We start from the raw sequence: 19374 nt of genomic DNA on the forward strand, positions 1-19374 counted from the left end.
GGCTCAATGCATGGGACGTGGCGATCAGACGGGGGTGACCGATACAGGGCCCAGAGCCCCAGATTATTGTAAACATTAACCAAATCATACTTCACGAGCTGAACATAATTTATGCACGGGCATCACTACTTTGGTATTGAGTCCGGTAAAAACCAGTTTTCCCACGTGAAACAACTAGGTAAGACCGTAAGAGTTTATTGGTCATCTTATATATGTGATGACACAAAACACGACTTCCAATCCCAAAAGTTAAACCCTGTAAATTTGACAATTTTAACTTGTGAATGAAATCATTTCACAAAATAAACTACTTTTAAAAAAAATTCACTTAGCTGACTTTTTGAGTGACGCCCGACACGAAGGCGCTACACGCCTGGCCAGCGTTGCACCCCAAACTGCCTAAAAATTGCTAAGAGCTAGGCGCCACACTGTGGTTGCACTATAAAATGAAGCAACCACTAGTGCAACGCCTAGAAGCTAGACGCTACACTGTATAGTGTGGCGTCTAGCTCTCAGGCGCTGCACACTGACTTAGTAATTTTCGAATCACACAGGTACGACGTTAGCCAGACGTGTAGCGCTTATCTGTGAGGCATTGCACAGTGTAATGTGGCGCCTTCGTGTCGGGCGCCACATAAAAAGATCAGCCGCGTGAAATAGTTTCACGAGTAGTTCATTCTGTGATTTAATTCGTCCACGGGTCAAATTTGTCAATTTTGCCGTTAAACCCACACAAATATCGCACCCCGATTGGCAAGAATCGACAATGTCACGTCAGTCGATGTCAAATAATAAACGTTGTCCAGCTCAAAGAATAAATAATAACAAATAGATAATGGAGCACGAGGAGCACGGGTGCTAAAAAACAAGAGGATTAGATGTCGACATCCATGACGTGCTTCGCGAGGTACCACTTGCAATAACCATTTTTGAACATACCGGCCGCTACCATGATTACCATTTTTTACATATACTGTCACTGTGATGCTGGGCCGGACCCGGACCCTCTTCTGGCTGAGTAGGCCGGGCAGCCATGGCGTACGCTGGACACACACCAGCCTGGGCACAGCGGAAGGAGCGGCCGCCAGTGCGCACGAGCTACAGCTGAAGCAGGGGCATGGGGATGGCGCATGTCGCCCTGGCAGCGGTGCTGGCCATGGCGGCAGCGGCGGCGACGGTGAGCGCGTCGCCGGCGCTGGGGGTCCAGCCGCTGTCCAAGATCGCCATCCACAAGGCCACCGTTCACCTTGACCTCCACCGCTCCTCCGCGTACGTGCGGGCCACGCCGGCGCTGCTCGGCGGCCAGGTACGTTAAGCTAACTGATCAGCTAGTTTATCAATATTCATCGGCCTAATCTGACCAACGGAACAGACGACGACAGCTCTCTCGGGCCATGCTGGCTTTGGGTTTGCAGTTTGGAATGCAATGGTCGCAGTAGAATAGTGTGCTAGCTGGATCTTACATCCACGGGCAGAACAAGCAAAATACAGTATTATTTAGGGACTAATAATACGTAAAATTGATGTAGTATTTGGAATATAATGGTGGAGCAGACCCATTGTCCATTGATCTGTCCTAGTTCATTTGCATCACAAATGTTCAGGGGACATCTTGTACAAGTGAACCAACAATATAGTTTTACCAACTTTTAATTGAATGACCAACACAAAAATGCTAATCTTACTGGCTTAAGGTTACGATAATGTTAAAAAAGTTTGATTTGCCATGGTTAAAAAATACAACGTTCAATTTGTAGCGATATATCCCAAGGTTATGGGTATGTATGTATGTGTTCTCTCACCATTCACCTCCCCTCAACCCCAATTTCCAATCACATGATGCCACGTCAGCCTATAGTTAGCAACCCGGACTTATCCACGCGTAACTGTGGCATTATTGGTGACCCACAGCACCCAATGATGCAAAAAATGGTGACATACAGAGCCACTTGTCCATTAGATATGGACCCCTGCCCACACTAGGATAGTGTCACTGTGGATACGCCGCATGACTTGTCGTCGGTACTGGCACTACTTTGTCCTGCTGATTCTGTGCATGTGTAGACAACAAAAGGCATCTTATTAGCTTAGCATCTCATTGTTGCACCGGCTTCACTGATTATTAAAGTAGCTACACATAAAAGCCAAAAGAAAGTGCAACAAAAAAAGGACCGTGACGTGAAGCCCCTATTTTTCTACAGAAAATTGCCATTGATCATCTACTACATGACATAAACTGTAGGTAGATAAGATTAAAAAAACAAATGTAAGCAACTCAGAATTTTGGGATGCATGCCTCTGAAAGGACGAAGACACTGCATGGGTCACCGTCAAATACGGCTGGGATAACCCCACCCCCGACGACTGGATCGCCGTCTTCTCCCCCGCCGATTTCATGTAAGACCTTCCCCCTTGACATTCCAAATCTCCAAGCACGATGAATTCAAGCTGTAATCCATGTTGGATCCTCTGGCTCGTGTCTCCTGTGCGTATGCAGCTCGGGGACGTGCCCTAACCCCGAGAGGTACCCCGCCGAGCCGCTGCTCTGCACGGCGCCGATCAAGGTCAGTTGGTTAACTAACCAAGATGAAATTCCATGACAACCATCTGCCAACATGGCCATGAACCATGATATATTGAGCTGAATTGGCCGCTTGGTGTGTGACTGCAGTATCAGTACGCCAACTACTCGGCGAACTACCTCAAAGGTGGCAAGGGCACCATCCGGCTCCATCTCATCAACCAGCGCGCCTACTTCTCCTTCGCCCTCTTCACCGGCGGCCTCGAAAACGTAACCGCTCCCGATCTGAACCTACTACCAAAGAGGATCTAACATTTCTAAATGTGAACACACTGTTCGTCGTGTATTTACTTTTGCAGCCGAAGCTGGTGTCGGTGTCAAAGGCGGTGGTGTTCAAGAACCCCAAGGCGCCGGTGTTCCCGCGGCTGGCGCAGGGCAAGACCCACGACGAGATGACGGTGACGTGGACCAGCGGCTATGACGTCAGCGAGGCCTACCCGTTCGTGGAGTGGGGCATGGTCGGCGCCGCCGGCACGCGCACGCCCGCCGGGACACTCACCTTCAACCGCGGCAGCATGTGCGGTACGGAATCTATATGTGGAGCATCAATCAACTCAGATCATGCATGGGCAAGAAGATTGAAGGTTCACCGTGCTATTTTGTTTTGTTTTGGTTGTTTATCCAGGCGAGCCGGCGCGGACGGTTGGGTGGAGAGAACCCGGGTTCATCCACACGGCGTTCATGAGGAACCTGTGGCCCAACAAAGAGTACGTCCTAGCTACAGATATGTTACCAAGGAGAATGATTGACTCGTCCTTGAAAAGTGCTCGAATGGTCAGCTTAATTTACCCAAGATCGGTTGGTTTGTGAATTGTGATTTAGGTGCTTCTACAAGATTGGGCATGAGCTCTCCGACGGAACCGTGGTGTGGGCTAAGTCCTACACCTTCCGGGCACCGCCAACCCCCGGGCAGAACTCGCTGCAGCGCATCATCGTCTTCGGTGACATGGGAAAGGTACAACTGAATGTGTCTCTCTTAATATGTATCGCATGCATGACAATTTAACTTCACTTCACAGATACTTTTTTTACATATGGTACACATGCATGGTTTGGTCTTTCTGCAGGCGGAGAGGGATGCATCAAACGAGTTCGCCAACTACCAGCCGGGGTCGCTCAACACCACGGATAGGTTGATTGAAGATCTGGACAACTACGACATCGTCTTACACATCGGCGACATGCCCTACGCCAACGGGTACCTCTCCCAGTAGGACCAGTTCACCGCACAGGTTGCCCCCATCAGCGCCAAGAAGCCCTACATGGTTGCAAGGTACATCATGCCATGACCATGTTGGTATGGACTAGTGCCATGTTAACAAATGGCATGCTGGGAGCTTATTACTAATCCTCGCCTTGCGTGTGCAGCGGCAACCACGAGAGGGACTGGCCCAACACCGGTGGATTTTTCGACGTCGAGGACTCCGGCGGCGAATGCGGTGTGCCGGCCGAGACCATGTACTACTACCCAGCCGAAAACAGAGCAAACTTTTGGTAAGCGCCTAGAAATGGAATGGTTTCTTGTAAAATTCATATGAAAATATTGGGTGGTTAATTTCAAGTGACGAAATGGATGCCATCCATGAATCTCTAAGGTACAAGGTGGACTACGGGATGTTCCGGTTCTGCGTGGCGGACTCGGAGCACGACTGGAGGGAGGGGACTCCGCGGTACAAGTTCATCGAGGAGTGCCTCTCCACGGTGGACCGCAAGCACCAGCCGTGGCTCATCTTCACGGCGCACCGGGTGCTCGGCTACTCCTCCAACTCGTGGTACGCCGACCAGGGCTCCTTCGAGGAGCCGGAGGGCCGGGAGAGCCTGCAGAAACTATGGCAGAAGTACCGCATCGACATTGCCTACTTCGGCCACGTCCACAACTACGAGCGCACATGCCCGCTCTACCAGAGCCAGTGCGTCAACAACGAGAGGAGCCACTACTCGGGCACCATGAACGGGACCATCTTCGTCGTGGCCGGCGGCGGCGGCAGCCACCTGTCGGAGTACACCACCGCGATCCCCAAGTGGAGCATATTCAGGGATCACGACTACGGGTTCACCAAGCTGACGGCCTTCAACCACTCATCGCTTTTGTTTGAGTACATGAAGAGCAGCGATGGCAAGGTCTACGACTCCTTCACCATCCACAGGGACTACCGCGACGTGCTCAGCTGCGTGCACGACAGTTGCTTCCCCACCACGCTCGCTTCTTGATTGTCTGGCCGTCATGGAGGGTCATGCAATAAAATTGGTAAGCCGCACAATCTATCTATATGTGCTAATAAACAAATCTCGGGGGCGTCAACCAATAAAATTGGTCAGCTGCACTATTTATACGTGCTAATAATAAGATCTTGTGGGTATGAGTTGGTGTTAGATGTGCGCATACTAATCATACAAGAGGCAGGTGTATGCTCATTATGCTTTGTAACTCCTTGATGTTATATTATGGATTAATAAAAGCATCACTTATCGAAATATAAAGCTACCTTCTTCTGTAGAATTCCCAAATTTAATTTGAATGTTTTTTTACTTTGACTTCACTCAGAAAAAATAAGTCTGTCTGATCGCGTGTTGTGACCGTACTTCTACTTTGTGTATGTATGTCATGTAATAGCATTTCCCTTCCATGTCTACAGTATGCATTGTGACAACGGCGAATCTAGGAGGTAAATGTAGGGCATGTTCAACTTCAAGGGTGCTATTTTTTTTTGGGCATGAAGACAACACACAATGCACACACATTGCTAGGTAACCTAATCCGATGGTTTCACGTAACGCACACAGACCGCCAGGCAAACCTCCTATATCGCCTCCAAGTAACTCACCGGAAGGATTTGCACACAACGCCAAGCAACCTCAGCTGGTGCCGCCAGGTAACTCATCCGACAGGCTCACACAACACACATGCTCAATAGCATAGTGACATAATAGCTTATTTAGCAGATCCCCAAAGGGGTGATAAAAAAGGTTGACCTCTACAGGGCCAGACTAGTTTGGCAGGAAGATGAAGATATTAAAAAATATCACTTAGTGAAGTGGGAAACTTGTTGTTTGCCCAAAGATGTAGGTGGGTTAGGGATTATCAATTTAGAAATAATGAATATATCTTTGCTTGCTAAGTGGTTCTGGAAGACGGAGAATGAAGAGGGGTTATGGCAAAACATAATAAAAGGAAAATATGGGGGGACAAATGCCTGTCCAAGAGCACAAAAAGACAGGGTGATTCTCAGTTCTGGTCTAGCTTGATGAAGATCAAAGAAATTTTCTATAGTTTTGTTAAAAAGGAATAGGGAAATGGGGAAAATACCATATTTTGGGAAGATGTGTGGGTTGATGATAAAAGTTTAAAAGTAGCCTATCCTAGAATCTATGACATTTGTTTTGACCATAATATTACAGTTGCTGAGGCCATCCAAAAAGGGTGGCATGGATTTAGGTTCAGGAGGACTTTGCATGGAGAGACTTTAGAACTCTGGAAAAACCTAAAGAGCAGGTGTGAAGAGATTGAAATTAAAGGTGGCAAGGATAAGATAACATGGTCTCTCACGGCAAATGGTGTATTCTCAGTTAAATCGCTTTATAGAAAATTGGTAGCTGATGGACTTAGATTCTCACAGAAATTTCTTTGGAAAATCAAAGTCCCAGCAAAAATTAAGGTTTTTTGTGGTTAAGCGCTAGGAAAAGCATACTCACTAGAGATGCTCTGTTGAAAAGAGGGTGGAAAGGGGATAAAATTGTGTTTTCTATGGGAAAGATGAATCTGTAGATCATCTGTTTTTTCAATGTTCAGCGGCTTCTCTAATTTGGAGCTTAATAAAATGTACTTTCGGCTTGAGGCATGCTCCTATATCTATGCAAGAGTGCCTGGGTTCCTGGGTGAATTCTTTTGGAAAAGAGGATAAAAAACTTGTTTTGGTGGGAATTTCTGCTATTTGTTGGGCCTTATGGAAAGCTAGAAACGGGGTTACTTTTTAGAACAAGAGAATCTCTGATCCTATGAATATTATCAAAGCAATAACACATTGGTTGGTGGATTGGTCTATTTTGCAGATAAAGGAGCAGAAAAAAAACGTACTAGAGCTAGGGGCAAGACTGCTAGAACGGGTAGCAAGTGAAGTCTATGTGGCTTCTCAAGGGTGGAGAATCAATATGCTGCGCTTGGAAGGATGAAGAACTCTTTCCTTGGAGGGTGTCTGGACTGCCTTGTTGCTTGTTTTTGCGCTTGTTTTAACCCTCTCTTTTGCGTAGCTTGTAGCTTGGTTTCCGTTTGAGTGTGGATGATTGTAATAACTTAGCTGAACTGTTATGCTCGGTGATGTTTGAACTAGTCTTCTGGGGGAGGTGAAGAGGGTGCTATGGCCTGGTTGTTGTGGCACACCCCCTTACCCCATCCCGTTAGGGTAAACGCTTTGGTTGCATCCTGTAGTTCGAGAACTGATGGTTTTCTTTAATGAAAATCAGAGGGGTGAAAATCCCTATATTTCTTCAAAAAAAGCTTATTTAGCAGATCCACAATTGACTCTTAGAACAAGAAAAAAATTGAGACATGCCTCTTAAGAAATCACAGTATACCCACAAGGAAAATATCCTTGCAGTATTTCTTTTTCGGGATTGTATCTAATCTAATCATCATAAATAATTCAAATGAATCATTGAATACTTCATCTAAAATCTTATTGCGCAAATGTGCTTTGATGATCTTCATTGCTGAAAATATTCGCTCAAGTAATGAAGTTGCTACGGAAAGAAATAGTGTCAACTCGACTAGGCGATATACCAATTGGAAAGGTGTATGCTTTGTTGTTTGAAACAACACAAACAAAACAATGCAAATCCGTGTGAATTACCTCAAGATCACTGCCATTTGCTCCTTTCTTGAGCAAAAAAAAAATCTTAATTTCAAGCTCATTCTTGATGACTTTGGTTACCTCCATTGTGCAACATGCAGCAAGGTCCTTCTGAATTTATGGTTTCCTTTCCTCTTATCAAATGCCTCATTCATGTCTTTCCTCTTGTATTTATACCAGTCCAAGAACTCACTAAGATTGCATGTGCCGATGAAATTGGAGGATTCATATTATCCATAAAAAAGCTTCCCGTCGAGCTATGACATACCTTACACAATCCAATGACACACTCAAGTAATTTTTATGTTTTATCTCAGCCTCTTTATTGTAAGCATAGAATTTGGTAGACACATTTGCCCTTTGATTGTTAAAATCATCCCATGAGCCCCTAGAAATGTTGTGACTAGCTTGACCACCATCATGTTTCTCAAAATATGCAAAAGTTGTTTTCAAAAGTTTGTAACCATCTATTGTAAATACAACATTTCCAAATATAGCGGCATGCGATGTTGTCTTGAAAATGAATTGGTAGAAGCAAAACGCAACCTCCTTTTTCACACTAACATTCCAACCAATCAAGCTTATTTAATAATTGCGATTGAGAATATCTCTAAATTTTTCCATCCAACGTGACTTCAAATTTATGTTCAGTAGCTTTGTTTCTCCCATTCAAAAAAAATTCTTCTCACTTCAAGGCAAATTTCAGCGACATTATCTTCTATTTGTATTAGATCTGCTGGATCACCTAAAGCCTGACTTGGATGAAAAATCAAGTATATAATGCCTTATTGTTGATTTGTGGTCTCATCAATTAGTGGATTAGTACTCTCATTTGAAATGGGATCGGAGTAGTGCTCTTATTTTTTAGAGTAGGGGTTGTATGTTCGCCATTGGGGTTGGTCAAGGAGGTGATTGAACTTCTTTGCAAACCAACTATGCAAAGTCGTTCTCTTCATTTCAACAAACAAGAATATATATATATATATATATATATATATATATATATATATATATATATATATATATATATATATATATATATAACTTCGTGGATCAATTACAACAAGAACTAAAGTAGATACCGGAACTAATTTTTGAGAATTAAATTATAGGAGGACTAGGGACACGTATGGCCCTCATCTATCCAGCCTTATTGTAGGATCGAAAGTATGTCTAGAGGGGTGATTAGACTACTTGACCAAATAAAAATCTAGCCTTTTGCCAATTTTAATTCTTGGCAGATTTTAGCAACTTAGCACAAGTCAAGCAAACAACCTACACATGCAATTCTAAGAGTATAGCAGTGGAATGTAAAACAATTGCATATAAAGGTAAAGGGAGGAGTTTGGAGGGAGAAAACGCAATGTAGACACGAAGATTTTTGGCGTGGTTCCGATAGGTGGTGCTATCGTACATCCACGTTGATGGAGACTTCAACCCACGAAGGGTAATGGTTGCGCACGTCCACGGAGGGCTCTACCCACGAAGGGTCCACGAAAAAGCAACCTTGTCTATCCCACCATGGCCATCGCCCATGAAGGACTTGCCTCACTAGGGTAGATCTTCACGAAGTAGGCGATCTCCTTGCCCGTACAAACTCCTTGGTTCAACTCCACAATCTTGACGGAGTCTCCCAAGTGACACCTAACCAATCTAGGAGACATCACTCTCCAAGAGATAACAAATGGTGTGTTAATGATGAACTCCTTGCTCTTGTGCTTCAAATGATAGTCTCCCCAACACTCAACTCTCTCTCATAGGATAGGATTTGATGGAAAGATGATTTGAGTGGAAAGCAACTTGGGGAAGGCTAGAGATCAAGATTTATGTGGTTGGAATGAAGTATCTTGATCTCAACACAAGTGTAGGTGGTTCTCTCTCAAAAAATGTATGTTGGAAGTGTAGGAATGTTCTGATGGCTCTCTCCTCTAATGAAGAGTGGGTGGAGGGGTATATATAGCCTCCACACAAAATCTAACCGTTACACACAAATCACCAAACTCGGTGGGACCGAATCATACAACTCGGTCAGACCGATCTAGTTCATAACGTGACCGTTAGGGTTTTCGGTGGGACCGACATGTCAACTCGGTGGGACCGATATCATTAGGGTTAGGGCATAACGTAATCTCAGTGAGACTGATTACACAAACTCGGTGAGACCGATTTTGGTAATAGGCTAACCAGAGAGTTGGTCAGGCAATCTCGGTGGGAACGATTCGCTCTCTCAGTAGAACCGAAATGTTACGAAAGGGAAACAGAGAGTTTGCATTGCAATCTTGGTGGGACTGATCGCTCATCTCGGTTAGACTGAAACGCTACGAAGGAAAACAGAGAGATTATAATCCCATCTCGGTGAGACCGAGATCCCTATCGGTGGGACCGAAAAGACTAGGGTTTGTGGCAGTGGCTATGTCAAGTGAACTCGGTGGCGCCGGATAGATCAAATCAGTGGGGTCGAGTTTGACTTTTGGTTTGGGATATATTTGGATATGAGAAAGTGGTTGAGGGTTGTGGAGCATATCACTAAGCACTTTGAGCAAGAACCTCATTAAGCAACACCTCATCCCCTCTTAATAGTATTGGCTTTTCCTATGGACTCAATGTGATCTTGGATCAGTAAAAATGAAATGTAGAGTCTTGTGCTTTGATCTTGAGCCAATTCTTTTGTCGTTAGCATTTTGAGGGGTCCACTTTCTAATCCATGTCATGCCAATCATTGAGTTTTTCCTGAAATATTTATCTTCAAGTAGCATTAGCTCAATGAGCTATATGTTGTTAGGAATTACCAAAACCACCCGGGGAAAGTTGCACTTTTAATCTCCCCCTTTTTGGTAATTGATGACAACATATAGATCAAAGCTTCGACAGATGATTATAAGATTTAAAAACATCGTCGCTTTGAGAAGTATGTGATAAGCAAGAGCTCCCCCTAAATTTGTGCATTATTTAAAATTTGCTTTTGAATGCAAATGCATAATCGATTAGGATCATGGGTTACTCTTCCATGTCACATACATCTTGGTGGAGTGCTCAAAATGATAGAAATTAAAAGCATGCACTCATCACCAAGCAAGTGAATGATCATATGTGGAATATAAAGGATAGCATCATTCAACCAAACATTAATGTAGCATATGATCAACCACATGATCATATAAGTATCTCACAAGGACATACGGTATCTCACACAAGCACACAACAAAAGTAGTTCAACCAAAATAGCAAGAGAGATAAAAAGCAAGACACTCTCTCTCGAAGCCTATGATCTATACATTTTTCTCCCCCTTTGGCAACAAGTTACCAAAAAGTTTGAAAATGCATAGTGATATACGTCTCTCAGGCTTGGTCTTCGGGGGGGGGGGGGGGATAGAACTCCAAGGACGAAAGCTTCCGATGAAGTAGTTGGAGCTGTTGGAGTGGGTGCTGGAGTTGTAGCTGCTGGTGCTGACACTGAAGCTCTAGCATCTGAGACTGGCACTGCAGCAGACCTTGGACCTCATGGCACACGCTTGAAAGCATCAGTGGTTGCTTTCCTCTCCTCTCCTCTGCTTCCTCCTAAAGCTGCTCAACTGCAGTCTGAATCTCAGTCACTTTCAGATCAAGATCATAGAATTTTGTTTCCACAATCCTCTCCAGGCTCTTCTGATTCTAAGTCAGGATGGCCAAGACCTTCTCAATCCTTAGTGTAGCTTGAATCAGATATCCAAGTTGATCTTGCTTGCTCTTCAGGAATACTTGAGATGCCTCTTCAGCAGTTGGCATCCTTGCAGCTTTCTCTGCCCTTGCCTTCTCTCTCTTCTCATGTGCTTGCACAGATGATGGATCTTCTTCAGTCATCACAACGGTATTGTCTTCAAAATCAGGATATATGGGTAGATGCTCCATGTCTAGCAAATAAGTTCATGTGCCCATCTTAGAGTTGATGAGCTCCTGAATGTGTGGAGCATACCCACAACTTCTCTTCTGGTCAGCAGCAGTCCTCTTGATTGTTTCTACCATTAAGCTCATAACCTTGAACTTCTGAGGGACATCAAACAGTTGGAGCAGATTGATAGAATGCCCTCTGATCATCTTGTGATCTCCTGACTTGGGTAGCAGAGTGTGCCTCAAGATCCAGTTGATCGTACGCAGACCAGACAACAAGAAATGCGCAGATCCAAGCTTGTGAGTTTCCAAAGCCTTGTCGGGGATCTCCTTGTACATGTTTGCCATGGAGTTGTGGTCTTTCTTATTCTTGGCATATACATCCAAGTCATCTTCATGCTTTGCAGGGGCATTGATCAGCTTAGCCCATTCATCAACTGTTGACTGGTAGCTGGTACCCTCAGACATCCAAACTATCCTCCCATCTGGATAGAAGTGGGTAGTGGAGTAGAACTGCATGATCAACTCATCATTCCACTTGGTGAGCTTTTGTCCAACAAATTCATCAACTTCACATGCCTTAAAGCTGTCATACACTCCAAGGAAGTGATCTTCATTTTCCCGGATGAACTCTCAGTCCATCCATTTCATGTCACACACTATGAGCTTCTTGTCAAGCAGAATGGTTTCATAGATTGTTCCTTTGTATGGAATCTGTAATCCACAGCAGTTCTCCTCTTGACAGCATATGGGTCAGACTGGCTCCATAACCTCAATCCTGCATCTTTCCTGATGTGCATGTCCTCAACGACTGGATGAGCATCATTATGGTCAGGAATTTTGGGCTTCAACTTCCGCAAAACATGGGATTCATCATTCTCTTCTTCAGCTTCAGGCACTGGGGTCTTGTTCTTTTCCTCAGCAGGTATACTCCTGGTGTTTCTCTTGGGCTTTGGGGGTTTCTGAGCTTGAGCTTTGGGAGTAGACTTGGGCTTAGATGTTGCAGCCCCTGATTTAATTGCATCTCCCATGAGCTTCTGAGCCTTAGGAGCTGGTGCAGCATCCTCTTACTCTTCTTCTTCTTCTGAATCTCTCATAATGGAGGATCTACCAAGTACTCTGGCAGTGGTCTTCTTGACCCTTTCTTTCCTTCTCCAACTGCCTCTTCAGTTGGCTTGGAAGTTTCAGCAGTTGAGGCTCTGGTCTTTGACATGGGAATCCTTTTTGCTGGAGCCTTTCTTGTGCATCCCTGGCTTTGTTGTAGCAGCTGAGCCATACTCTTTCTTCATCACCTTTTTCTTGGAGCTGACTTTTTCCTCAACAGCCACATAATCCTCATCCTCGAAATCTGAGGTCTTCTTCTTTTTTGTTCTGGTAGCTGCCTTGGGCAAGTTACTTGGTGTGGTCCTGCTGCCCTCATCAGAAGTGCTAGAGGGACTAGTGCCCTCACTCAAATGAACCTACTTCTCAGACTTGTTCTGGCTGTCACTTTGATCAGACATCTTGCAGGAAAACTATCAGCAGACCCTGTGAATAGATTGTAGATGGGGTAGAGTAGATGAGCATCACAAAGTGCAGAATTTTTGCAAAACAGATGACTTAAAAACTTAGTTTTAGTTCTTCACACAAAGCATTTCGGATCTACCGATTTGTTATCTCGGTGATACCGAAGCAGCTTTTGGAATCTAAACTAGTGAACTCGGTCAGACCGAGTCACAGTTCGGTGGCACCGAGACTGCTAGGGTTTCACAAAGAATCAAACTCGGTCACACTGATTTGCAATTTTCGGTCAGACCGAAAACACATGTGCAATGGCCTAAGCCAAATCGGTGAGACCGATTTCTACAACTCGGTCGGTCTGAGATGAGTTCGGCGGAGACCTAACCCTAAATTTTCAAATCAAATCTAATCTATGGGTTGCTTTCGCTGGACAGGATGATTTCACACATGGCAAGAATCATGGCAAAGCAATGTGCTACGAATCGGAGTTAAGGAATAGCACAAAGATCAAGTTCATACCCTATTCCGGCGGTGAACTTGCTACGGCGGCAACGGCGGGGCAGATTGTCGTTGACGGCGGCGGAGACCAGCGGCGGGCGGTCGCTGGCGGCGAGAGGACGATCCGGAGACCCGAGGAAGCAGAGCAGGTCACGCGCGGGTGAAAAGTTTCGGAAAATTTTCCAAAATTTGACCCGTCAGTATATATAACCTGACCCTGTCGGTGTGACCGAGTGGAACAACTCAGTGGGACCGAGATGCAAAACTGTGAGCAGTTACTGCAACTCGGTGTGGCTGAAAAGTTCTAATCGGTTGCACCGAGATTAAAAACCTAGATAAACTTAGTGATCTCGGTGTGACCGAAATGGATGACTCGGTCATACCGAAATGCACAAAGAGGTTTTGGAAGTTTAAGTCTTTGACGAATCAGGGACTCCGAGTGCTCCTCACATAGAGTGGTTCGAATCTGACTTGATCAAACTTTGTGATGTAGCATAAATAGAGTTTGAGACGAGGAAAGCACAGATAGCTAGAGGGAGTTCTTAGGCATTCTTATCCATCCATTTGGCAAAAGAGAAAAGGCCAAACAATCAAAGCAACAAATGGATGTCCTTAAATGAGTAAAATATGCAACCAACATGCTCACACAATAGGATGACAAATGAAATATGTGACAAAGCATGCACAAGAACTCTAGCATCTATCAAGCAATTTGGCGATGACTAGGTCATCTATATATGAGTATATTGACTTAGAGTCAAATGGGAACATTTGATCGTAGGTTATACTCATTGTTTAAGCACAAGTGGGGTTGCCACTTTTACATAAAGCATTGTTGTGTTCACACCATTAGAGTTGCTTTAGCTCAATTGATTAGAGTAAAGCTCCCCTAGATGTGATATCCCCCCTAAGAGGGATGAACTAACCTTGGATTTTGTCAATGATGACTTCATGTAGGTGTTGAAGATGTAGATGCTCAATGTTGATGTAGATCCTTTGGAGCAATCCTTTGGAGTGAGTTGCACTTTCAATACCTACACGGGTTAGTCCCACAAGGAACAAACAAGGATATCCATAGACATAGAGTGATATTCACATGAGATGATGTCCATGAATGCATTAGGTTACCTTGTCCCTTGTCTTACCAACAAGAGGGTTTGTGACTCCTTGAACTAGTGCATGAAAGTTGTTTTCACTTGTCCTTGCCAAAATGATATGAGTGAAGTGTGTTGGCGGAGTCACCCTCAAGAACTATCTAGTTCTTCTTCTTCGGGATCCACACCATCTTGATGGGAATCCTTGGAGTTGTAGTCGTACTTGATGAAGTAGAACTTGATGTAGTCTTGGGAACCCACTTGACCAAGGCTTTGGGAGCTTCTTCAAATGCATCAATCTCCTTTTGAAGCTTGTCCTTGCCTTTTAGCTTGTGGTCTTGTGGTGGAAGATCATCTTGAGATTGTGTTCCTTGGAAAGAAGTAGGATCATACTTCTCTTGTTGAGGAACAAACTTTGTCTTGGGGTATTGATCTTCTTCCCACTCAACTCCATTGGCATTGAACTTTCGTTCAAAACCAACACCTTGATTCCGGTGTCTTCCTTGCTTGCGTACAATTTCCTCAAATTGCTTACTTCCGGCAAGGCTCTTGTAAACACCTTTCTCTATAATTCCCTTTGGGACTTTAGCCATGAAGCATCTTTCACTTCCTTCATTTGGTGACTCAAATATGTCGTAGGAGTTGGTTGACACAAGTGCTAGACCGGCAACACCTTCATATTGAGTATATTCGGAGTCGGAGTGATAACTTCTCTCGGAGTGATCGTCGGAGTCGGAGTCGGATACCCATTTACCAACGTGAGCTTGATGTCTTCGTTTTGTGTAGCCCCTTGATGATTTGTCCTTCCTTTCTGAATCCTTGCTTCTCCGTGATGTTCTTCGTTCATAACGGTCATCTCTACTCCTTCTCTCTCTTGATGGTGATTCTTCTCTCCTACTCCTTCTTTTGGGAGAACCTTCTCTTCTTTTGTAGGGAGCCGTACACTCATTGGAGTAGTGTCCGAGTCTTCCACAATTTTAGCAATTACGTTCACGACTTGAAGATCTTTTGTCATTGTAGGACCTTGACTTAGAACTTCTTTCCTTGCTTCTACTCTTGTAGAACTTGTTGAAGTTCTTCACCATTAGTCTTAATTTTTCATTGAAATTCAGTTTCTCACTTGATGATGTGGAAGCATCACATGAGGCTTTGTAAGCACCACTTGACTGTTGTGAAGCTCTTCCTTATCCTTGAGTGACATCTCATGAGCAACAATCCTTCCAATGACTTCCGTTGGCTTGAGATCTTTGTAATTGGGCATCATTTGGATCAATGTGCACATGGTATCATCTTTTCCATCCAAGGCTCTTAGGATCTTCTTGATGATGAATCTATCGGTCATCTCTTCACTTCCTAAGCCGACAATCTCATTTGTGATGAGAGCAAGCTTAGAGTACATTTCAGCGACACCTTCACCATCCTTCATTTTGAACTTGTCAAGTTGACTTTGAAGCACATCCAATTTGGATTCCTTGACGGAGTCGGTACCTTCGTGCATATCAATCAAAGTATCCCAAATTTCCTTTGCATTCTCAAGACGACTGATTTTGTTGAATTTTTCGGGGCACAATCCGTTGAAGAGAATATCACAAGCTTGAGCATTGTATTGCAGCATCTTCAGCTCTTCCGTGCTAGCCTCACGGTTCGGTTCCCTCCCATCAAAGAAATCATGTTGCAAGCCAATACACACAATAGCCCAAACGGCGGGGTTATGTCCAAGAATATGCATTTTCATCTTATGCTTTCAACTAGCAAAATTAGTACCATCAAAATAAGGACCTCTACGGTGGTAATTTCCCTCACTAGACGTCATACTCTCCTAGGTTGTGAAACCAAGGCTATAATCACCAAATCTATGGAAATCAAGGCAAATGGAGACCAAAGCTCTGATATCACTTGTAGGATCGAAAGTATGTCTAGAGGGGGGTGATTAGACTACTTGACCAAATAAAAATCTAGCCTTTTTCCAATTTTAATTCTTGACAGATTTTAGCAACTTAGCACAAGTCAAGCAAACAACCTACACATGCAATTTTAAGAGTATAGCAGCGGAATGTAAAAGAATTGCATATGAAGGTAAAGGGAGGAGTTTGGAGGGAGCAAACCCAATGTAGACACGAAGATTTTTGGCATGGTTCCGATAGGTGTTGCTATCATACATCCACATTGATGGAGACTTCAACGCACGAAGGGTAACGGTTGCGTGAGTCCATGGAGGGCTCCACCCACGAAGGGTGCACGAAGAAGCAACCTTGTCTATCCCACCATGGCCAACGCCCACGAAGGACTTGCCTTAGTAGGGTAGATCTTCACGAAGTAGGCGATCTCCTTGTCCTTACAAACTCCTTCGTTCAACTCCACAATCTTGACGGAGTCTCTCAAGTGACACCTAACCAATCTAGGAGACACCACTCTCCAAGAGGTAACAAATGGTGTGTTGATGATGAACTCCTTGCTCTTGTGCTTCAAATGATAGTCTCCCCAACACTCAACTCTCTCTCATAGGATAGGATTTGGTGGAAAGATGATTTGAGTGGAAAGCAACTTGGGGAAGGCTAGAGATCAAGATTTATGTGGTTGGAATGAAGTATCTTGGCCTCAACACAAGTGTAGGTGGTTCTCTCTCAGAAAATGTATGTTGGAAGTGTAGGCATGTTCTGATGGCTCTCTCCTCGAATGAAGAGTGGGTGGAGAGGTATATATAGCCTCTACACAAAATCTAACTGTTACACACAAATCACCAAACTCGGTGGGACCGAATCATACAACTCGGTCAGACCGATTTAGTTCATAATGTGACCGTTAGGGTTTTTGGTGGGACCGACATGTCAACTCGGTGGGACCGATATAATTAGGGTTAGGACATAAAGTAATCTCGGTGAGACCGATTTTGGTAATAGACTAACCAGAGAGTTGGTCAGGCAATCTCGGTGGGACCGATTCGCTCTCTCGGTAGAACCGAAATGTTACGAAAGGGAAACAGAGAGTTTTCATTGCAATCTCGGTGGGACCGATCTTTCATCTCGGTTGGACTGGAAGGTTATGATGAAAAACAGAGATTACAATCCCATCTCGGTGAGACCGAGATCCCTATCGGTGGGACCGAAAAGACTAGGCTTTGTGGCAGTGGCTATGTCAAGTGAACTCGGTGGCGCCGGATAGATTAAATCGGTGGGGGCGAGTTTGACTTTTGGTTTGAGATATATTTGGATATGAGAAAGTGGTTGAGGGTTGTGGAGCATATCACTAAGCACTTTGAGCAAGAACCTCATTAAGCAACACCTCATCCCCTCTTAATAGTATTGGATTTTCCTATGGACTCAATGTGATCTTGGATCACTAAAAATGAAATGTAGAGTCTTGTGCTTTGAGGTTGAGCCAATTCTTTTGTCCTTGGCATTTTGAGGGATCCACTTTTCAATCCATGCCATGCCAATCATTGAGATTTTTCTGAAATATTTATCTTCAAGTAGCATTAGCTCAATGAACTATATATTATTAGGAATTACCAAAACCATTCAGGGAAAGTTGCACTTTCACTCATACACAAGGTGGAGGGAGATCGGGTAATCAATGCCAACTATTGGCATTGAGAGCACACAGTCGGTATGCTCAATTAGGGTATCCAAGTTGGAGATTAATTCTCTAAATGGGATTTCCTTGAATTCGTCTATAACTTTGGAGCTGAAACCGAAATGAATTGGTGGCGAGATGAAGCACAAGCGGGAGAGGAAGACATCACACCATGGATGTGTGTGTTTGTTCGTGCTCCTGTTCGTGTAGGAGGAAGATGATTGTTGCATGTCTTCATGTGTCTAGGCTTAGGCTAGAAGGAATATTGGACTTCGGAGGAGAGGATAAACCCAAAGCAGAAAGAAATAAGAAGGTTTAAAAGAGAAGGAAAAGAGACATGGGCATGGCTGTTCGGTGGAGCATGTGGGGGCGGAGAGAGAAAAGTCATGCTAGCTAACATATTTACGTCAATCGAGTTCTTGGAAATGATTTTTTATTTAAATAACTATCGCAAAATGATTATGGTCACATATAATTACCAAACCTTCTCTGATAAATCCAAGACTTTTGAATAAATCCAAATACTTATATTGTGATGTGGGAAAATAGTTTTTGCTCAAACTTAGTTATGGAAATTCATTTTTTTTTCATTTTAGCTTTTATAAATTCCCTAAAAACAAGTCTTGGGGTTTTATAATTCCCATAATTATTTTTCTTCAACCTCAAATATGCAAGGATCATATATAACTAGAGAAGTCATTTTATCTCCACTCTCTATTTTAAATAAGACCCAAATCCAAATGCATCAAAATTTTAATAAATTATATATCCATGATTATGAGAAAGACGTTTTATTATCACTATTGAAAATATTTTTGAAATATTGTAAATAATAATAACATTTTTTGAATTTAAATAAAAAATAATCTAAGATTTATATTTGCTGGATAATTATGTTGATCCAACTCTCATTACACGGTTTGGAGAATTGCAAATCCTTCTAAAATTCATAGCATTTTGATTCAATAATATTTAATGAATTAATTATTTATTTAACATTTCAAAATTTATAACTATTTATGCTCTTATAGGAAGTTTTTCATCAATCAGAAGCAAAATATCAATATGTGGAAGCACTACTCTCTACACCAATCTTCAGTCCCCCAACTGCACCCATGTCCCGACACCTGATTTTACTGAATTCTCGTGCAGCCATGTCATCATTTTTACTTGCTAGAACAACACGGTGGGGTATAGCGCAGTAACATGAGTTGTACCAAGCCACTAACATGTCACGAGAGCTATTTCTTATCTCGCCATAGGCGAGGGCGAGCGGGCCCGCCCTTTTAGTGCAGTTTTCACGTTTACTGTAATCGCTCGCTGTAGGTTTAGGTCTGATTTTCTTTGGTTTTCTCTCTTTTTTTTTCTTCGGTTCCTTTTGTTTTTTCACCGATTTTCTCTCAATTTTCTTTAT

General features: G+C 43.6%; 1 pseudogene; it reads left to right on the top strand.

Moving 5' to 3' along the window:
• Window positions 1-981: 981 nt before the first annotated feature.
• Window positions 982-5058, top strand: LOC123105957 (nucleotide pyrophosphatase/phosphodiesterase-like; annotated as a pseudogene).
• The last annotated feature ends 14316 nt before the right edge of the window (window positions 5059-19374 follow it).

Source organism: Triticum aestivum, chromosome 5A (genome assembly GCF_018294505.1).
Source record: "Triticum aestivum cultivar Chinese Spring chromosome 5A, IWGSC CS RefSeq v2.1, whole genome shotgun sequence".
NCBI lineage: Eukaryota > Viridiplantae > Streptophyta > Magnoliopsida > Poales > Poaceae > Triticum > Triticum aestivum.